The sequence below is a fragment of the Vitis riparia genome, unplaced genomic scaffold, assembly GCF_004353265.1.
Source record: "Vitis riparia cultivar Riparia Gloire de Montpellier isolate 1030 unplaced genomic scaffold, EGFV_Vit.rip_1.0 scaffold726_pilon_pilon, whole genome shotgun sequence".
NCBI classification, from domain to species: Eukaryota; Viridiplantae; Streptophyta; class Magnoliopsida; order Vitales; family Vitaceae; genus Vitis; species Vitis riparia.
The window spans coordinates 2,767-10,757 of NW_023269753.1; the positions used below are offsets into that span (position 1 = coordinate 2,767).

General features: G+C 36.9%; 1 pseudogene; it reads left to right on the top strand.

Moving 5' to 3' along the window:
- The first annotated feature begins 398 nt into the window (after positions 1-398).
- Positions 399-774, top strand: LOC117910372 (annotated as a pseudogene).
- Positions 775-7,991: the final 7,217 nt, after the last annotated feature.

Genomic DNA, 7,991 nt, shown 5'->3' on the forward strand with positions numbered 1-7,991 from the left:
GCATTTTAAAGAAAGCAAAAGACCTTTTAATTCACCCATCTGCAAACCCACTAATGAAGGAGTGGAGCATAGTTCTTAATGCTTCATCTTATTTTCTTCTTCCATTTCTCTGTTTTTGCTACTTTTTCTCTCTGCTCTTCGTGTTTGGACTTTCTTGGACATGAAGCCATAATAGGGAGTGAAATTATGGGATGACGAGGCAGTGAGGGACTGGGACTCCTTGAACCTGTTTATCCTGAAGAGGTTATTAAGAGCTTTGGTAGATCAACGTTTGGGCATATGAACAGGAAGTGGTCCGCACTGTGGATACTATTATTGTCAGTGACCTGTATGGCAGAGGGCATTAAACAAATGGGTTGTGGTTATCCGGAGAATGCCTTGGTGGCATCAGCACAGGAATGAAAACGCTAGTTTTGATAAGATTGACAAAGCCCATTCAGAAGAGAGTTGAAGAGGTAATGCCTATTGCGACCGAGCAGGAGCGTGAAGAACTTGAAGCTGCGCTTGAAGGAAGGGACATTCTGGATGCAGGCCATCCTGTTGGTCCGTTTGGTACAAAGGAAGCACCTGCTGTGGTTCAGCCCGACTATGATAAAAAGAATAGTTGGGTGCCTTGGAGGTGAAGGTGAGGATGAGCATGATGTTGTCTGGTTTCCGTTGGAGAAAGGCCAGCCACATGAATGCCCTGTGGGCTCATAGTATTTCACGCTGGAAGTCATAGGCCTAGGAGGATCACCACCACATTGGGATGGTGATGATGATCATTATCCCTGATTGTTGCTTTTGCCATTTTCATACCGGAACAAAATCTAGTGAGGTGTTGGAACGATTAATAGCTGAAGACATTGGAACCGGAGTAGATGAATATCCATTCCTACATGCTCGTTTATTTTCACGTGGCCAGGTTCTCCTCTGTGATCAGCCATGGAGTCCTTGAATATGTTCTCTATGCTGCTATCTAGGCAATATGGCATGGTTGTGTCCCCACCTGTGAAAATCTCTTCAATCAAGCATCCGATGAAACGCTGCACTAGATCCTTGAGACACTGCAGGCAGCTATAAAGACGGGTCATGAAGCATCTACAGCAATAAAAACCCATCAATCTCATTATCCATCAAGTCAAGTCAAACCATTTCTCCAACCTCTTCACACCCATCCCCATACCCGTCTTTCTTACCCCTGAATACCTATTTTCCATACCCATTAAATCTACTCCTCTTCACCACTACTTCCACTGATCCCAAGCCTTATCTTTCTACACTACACTCCTCCATACTCATTCTCTCCACGCGTCCATGCCTATCACATTTACCCCATGCCCATACCCATTTGTATTATCATCCTTCTCTCTACACCACCACCCAAAATCCACTCAAAGCCTTCATGGAGGTCCCAGCTTCACCCATTCACGTGCATGAAATCATGCAAAGTCTGGCCATCATTCTTAATATCCATTTCCTTCTCTCTCTACACCACCTCGCATACCCATTTTAATCTTAATGCCTCTCATACTCGTTTCTTACATCATGCATGACTACCCACATTTCCCCCTAAGCCTCCCTTAAAAGCCTAAATTCTTGCTTACCCTCTCACATGAGAATCCTACATCCATAATCACCTTTTGCACCCTCATGCATGTCATCATTTTTCCTAACAGCCACCAACTCACTCTACTTTTCTTGCTCTAAACCCTAGAAAGTATTGAAGTCTAAGGTTTTGGATTCCATTGGTGTTTGGGGTTTTATTCTGTCAATAGGCTGCCTGGGATCTTCTGAGTGTGAAGCAGAAGTGCTTCGTATATCATCTGCTGACTGATTCTCTCATCAATGCTTGTTACCAGAATGCTTCAATTGGCTTGTTGGATGCAGAGTGAACATTTTGGACGACGTGTGAATCTCATGCAGGTGTATCTTGTTGCCTTTTGGTTGTGCATGATATTTGATTTTTGAATCTCCCATGGACTGCAACAAGGAAGAGGCCTTGAGGGCAAAGGAATGGCGGGTTATGGCAGAGGTCATGGAACAAGGGAGACATGTGCGCTGCATACTGCCAGACTTTCTTGCGACACATTAGTGGATTTTTGGTCAGCGCTCGGAGAAGAGACTAGGCAGTCTCTTCTCAGGATGAAGGAAGAGGATTTTATTGAGCGGCTAATGTACAGAGATTGCAGAAGAAATGTTATTCGGGAGTTCAAGGAGCTAAATGAGCTGAAGCGCATGTGGAAAGAACCTCGCTGCACCACTTGGTTTTGTGTTGCAGATACAGCCTTCCAATATGAGGTATCAGACAATACAATCCAGGCAGATTGGCACCAGACCTTCACAGATACAGTGGGCACGTATCATCACTTTGAATGGGCAGTTGGAACAGGAGAAGGAAAATCTGATATTTTAGAATTTGAGAATGTTGGCATGAATGGAAGTGTTCGAGTGAATGACCTTGATCTTGGTAGTTTGGGAGCATGCTATATCACTCTAAGAGCTTGGAAACTAGATGGTCGTTGCTTTGAACTCTCTGTGAAAGCTCATGCATTAAAGGGTCAACAGTGTGTGCATTGCAGACTTGTAGTTGGGGATGGCTTTGTTACAATCACGAGAGGGGAAAGTATCAGAAGATTTTTTGAGCATGCTGAAGAGGCTGAGGAAGAAGAGGATGATGATTCCATGGACAAGGACGGAAATGAGTTGGATGGAGAATGCTCCCGTCCCCAAAAACATGCGAAGAGTCCTGAACTTGCTCGAGAGTTTCTCCTAGATGCTGCAACTGTTATTTTCAAGGAACAGGTTGAAAAGGCTTTCAGAGAAGGAACAACACGTCAAAATGCTCACAGCATCTTTGCTTGTCTTGCACTGAAACTGCTAGAAGAACGTGTTCATGTTGCATGCAAAGAAATTATCACCTTGGAAAAGCAGATGAAACTTCTTGAAGAAGAAGAGAAGGAAAAGAGCGGCCACCTTCAGCGCTATTACATAATTTGGAATAAATTTGGCTGCAAGAGTTCCAAACCCCTCTTTTCGAAGGTGTAAGGCTCTCAATGGGCCACGTGTACTTTTTATTTTTTATTTATTGATTTATTTCTTCATCTCCAATTTTAAAATAATTTCCAAATTTCCTGTTTTCAAATAGTTTCCAATTTCTCAATTTTCAAATAATTTAAACTTTTCAAATCTTCATCCTTAGTTTTTTTTAGGCCTCAAAATCCCATTTTCAATAAAATTTGCTGCCACCTCTCTTCTGCATGCAACTTTCAAGACTTCCCTGATTTTAAAGTGTTTTAAAATAATTGTGAATTTATTTTCGTAATTCTTAATTATAGAATTTATGAAATTAATTCACTCAAAAATAAACGGGCTTTGGTGGGGGCCCGACATAAGTGATCTCATGATTGATTGACTGATTGATTGATTCATTAACCGTATATGATTGATTTACTTTGATCCTTGACATGCATATAATCATTCTGTGTTTGTTCACTAACCCCGTTTTGATAGCGCATTTATGACTGGAGGTCCAGGTACGCACTCCTTCTCGTTTTTGATCATTCTATACGCATATTCCGATCCTCATATTGTGCACGATCGATTTGAGTGTTCATTGTCTTTCTCATTGATCGCCATGTTAGCTTCATTTTATTAGTAGAGACCCGACTTTAGGGACTTAGAGGGGTGCTACGGTCTTTACCGTACCTTCCCGATAAGTAACCTGACCCCCGAACCCGATCCGGTTTTTCGCAGACCACCTTTTCCAAAAATAAGGAGTCACACTTAGGGTTTTTCTTTCTTATTTTGTTTACCCTTTAAAAATAAAACAAAAATAAGTGGCGACTCCAAGTCATTTTCAAATGATCAGTAAAAATCAATTTTTCAAATAAAAATCGAGCTCGCCATCGAGTGGGAAACGCATTGAGCCGAAATGCGAGGTCCACACTATGATATACGCAACCATATTTACATATTGAATTTGTTTAGCAATCTCGAAAGGACTGGATTTGCATCTCATGGATGTCGTTACTGCACATTTATATGGATCTTTAAATAATGACATATATATGAAAATTCTCAAAGAATTTCAAATGTCTGAAGCAACTAATTCAAAACATTGTAGCATATACTCAATTAAGCTACAATGATCCTTATATCAATTAACCAATCCAAAGGCATGTGGTACAATCACTTCAATGAATATTTGAAACAGGAAGTATTTATGTATTACCTTATTTGGCTATGCATATTCATTATGTTGAATATTTGCAATTATTATAGTATATGTGGAACATTTGAATTTTGTTGGAACTCCTGGAGAGCTTATAAGAATAGTTGACCATATGAAAAGTAAATTTGAAAAGAAAGATCCTAGACAATAGAAATTATAGTATATGCGGAACATTTGAATTTTGTTGGAACTCCTGGAGAGCTTATAAGAATAGTTGACCATTTGAAAAGTAATTTTGAAATGAAAGATCCTAGAAAATAGAATTTTTTGCTTTAGCCTGCAAATCAAGTATTTTTCAAATGAAATATTAGTTTATTAGTTAACATATACAAAAAAAGTCTTGAAGCACTTTCATGTGGATAAATTGCATTCAATAAGTTCTCCTATGGTTGTTCGTTCACTTGTATTGAACAAAGACTTGTTTCATCATAAAGAAGATAATGAAGAACTACTTGGTCCAGAAGTATCAGATTACAGTGTTATTAGTGCGCTGATGTATCTTGAAAATTATATAAGACTAGATATTGCATTTTTTGTTAACTTACTTGCAAGATATAGTTCTGCACCAACTCAAAAACATTGGAATAAAGTCAATCATGTATTACGATAACATGGGTTTATGTTATTTGAAAATATCAAAATCTCAATTATGTAGATGTTAGCTATCTTTTAGACCCCCACAAAGCTCGATCTCAAATGAGGTATATATTTATCAATGGTGGTACGACAATATCATGGAGATCAATCAAGAAAATAATAGAAATATGTGGACTACCCTCCATAAGAGGTAATGCTACCAAGTTATATAATGTTGTATGCATCACAGATTAAAAAACACATTAAGGGTGATAAAATTAAGCATATTGCTCAAGTTCTTTTACATTCATTAGCTTCAGAAGGGTGATCAAAATGCTATTCAATGAGTAAGATCAAGTGATAATTTAACAAATCTATTCACAAAGGCATTGTCCACTACAATAATCAAGAAGCTCATTGGAATACATCAACTCAAAGATCTCTATGTTGCACTACTAGAGAGAATATAATCATGTCAACATGAGGGGTAGTTAATTGATAAAAATATCACTATGTTGTACTCTTCTTTTCTTCGCCCAAGTTTTGTCCCACTAGGTTTTACTGGCAAGGTTTTTAACAAAACAGTTATAGTAATCTAAAATAATATTGTACACTTTTTCCTTTACTAGGGTTTTTCCTATTAAGGTTTTAATGGGGCATATTCTTATAATCATCCAAAGGGGACTGTTATAAAATATGAGATTTTATCGGATTATGGAAACTTGTGGATGATCATCCATATTGATATACATCTCTTTGTGACTTCCTATAAAATGGGAGACCTATAATGAAAATTGATTTAGTTTTCTTCCATTTTACTTTTCTTTGAGGATTTATGTTTATTCTCTCTTCTTTCTTTTTCTCATTCTTTTATTTTACAACAGTAGAATGTTTTTTAAAATCATTAACTATATATTTCTTTATTGGTTAATAGATCACTTCAACAATTAAGGTAAGCAACATTTCATTCACTATAGTGCATGGGACGACAACCACAAAAATTGTGATTATTTTGAGTTGTAGTAAAATTGTGGCCTGCACCAACATTATATTGAATCATATCAACATAAAATCAACGTACTCGAAAGACAGTTCTTCATATTGGATCAATGCCCATGGAAGATTTAGCAAAGGGTTATGGGTTTGAATCATGGGATTGGAAAAAATGCTTTTTTCATTTATTTAAGAAAACTTTTGAAAATGAATTTTAATTTTTATATTCAAGTCTAAAAGTATTTAGACAACAACTTATTCAAATAACCATGCCATGATTTGTTTTCGTGGCCAAAAAGTTTTCCTTACAAAAGTATTGTTCCTAAACTTATATTTATTTTGGTGTTGGGAACACAAATTTTTGCTACAAAAGTGCTCTTCCTCCACTTATATATATCTATGTTTTGAGAACCAAAACACTTGCAACTCTCTTCGCAAGATGAATCTAATTTGTCATATATGAAGAGAACTGGAATTGGTTAGACATTTATTTAAACCTACATTTTAGTGCTTTTATCTTTTCTTTTTCTTTTTTTAATTTTGGAAAAACATTATAAATGATCTTTATTAAATAAATAGTTGTTGAAGTGTGTATAAAGTTACATACTAAATTTTGTTTTCCTTGTTGTATACATCATACTTATAGTGTTCATAAAATTAGAAATATTAATACAGTCATATTTTATCCATTTAATTTTTAAATATAGTTAGGATAGTAAAATTGATAAATGACAATTGGGTAGCGGACATTGTCAAACATAATGTCTTCATATGTTATTTTCTTTACTTCTCCCTCCCCTCCCTATAGGACACAAAATTATAAAAAAAATTGTGCTTTCAGTTCTGAGTTGCCAACTATGAACTATGTTGTAATAAGTAATAACCACCTGCCATGTCTTGATCCTAACTCCAGTAGTATTGTTTCCTGTAAAATTACAACTTCGCACATTGTACTTCTGACACCATGTCAAAGTCACCTGATCCAGGATCTCCCAGTGATCCAATGCTGCAAAAATGTGGATTTTAGTTCTTATTTTGCACTTCATTATTCTAAAATTTGAATACATGTATTCCACTTACCTAATACCATGGCCAGGTCCACATGTGACGGCCAGTTATATTGATAAAGGAACATCTTGCACTAATGGCAATGCAGTCATCACCTACATTATACAAATTGTAATGATGGTGATTGTTGTAATACTAATGATGATGTCAAACAAGCAAATATGGATAAAATGAAAGAGAATGAAAAAAAAAAAAAAAAAAACTTAAGGTGAGCCCGGGTGGAGTTGGAGGGCTAAACAAGATCTACAAAAAGTACCTGTTCCAATTTTGCTGTTCTGGACTTGAACATGGTTTGAGCCGCCAATGTCGATACCATCCGAGTTAGGGGCATCTTCAGGTGCACTTATAGTGATGTTATTGATGTTTGCTCCATCACATTTTGTCAAAATGATATGGGCCTTTTGGGGACTGATATGTGTCAATCCTTGAAGTACTAGGTCTAGGCAAGTATAAAACTTGAGTGCCTATCCCAAGACATGCGAAATCTTACTATTTGTCGCATTGTTAAGCCATGTATAGGATTTTGATTTCAATATGACATTTTCTATCCGAGCAAAAGCGATTGAAAAATAATGAAAATGTTTTCTACTTACAACTACTCCCGTTCGGTCTTGCCATGAGCCTGCCCCTTGGCCATCTATAGTTCCACTTCCGGTCAAAGTAAGTCCCTTCACATATGAGAAGAGGATCCAATGATTGTTGTCAAATAGGGATTTATTGGTGCTTGCTATAATTTTTCCTGCTACCTGTGGAGAGAAATCAATGAAAAATGAAAAGGCCAATCTCCATCGATTACCTTCCAATTCAGGTTTTGAATTCTGTCGAATGCTATATTAATTTGAATAAAACATTGCTTAGTCCTCCATATTTTCAACAAATTAATCACCTGAAATTCGATAGAAGTGGGCACACATGGACCCGAAAATTCGATAGGATTCAATAAGAATGTCCTCGCTGGTACATTAAGGGTAGCACACTGTTGTTGAACGTTGCAGGCTTCATTCCATGCCTTCAGAAATGCCTGTACATACAAGGCACATAAATGATATCTTTTCTATCCGTTCTATCCTTTATGGTGAAGGGTCTCACATAATACAAATAAAAAGAGCCTAAAGTGCAGTATCCATTCTTCAAATTGATA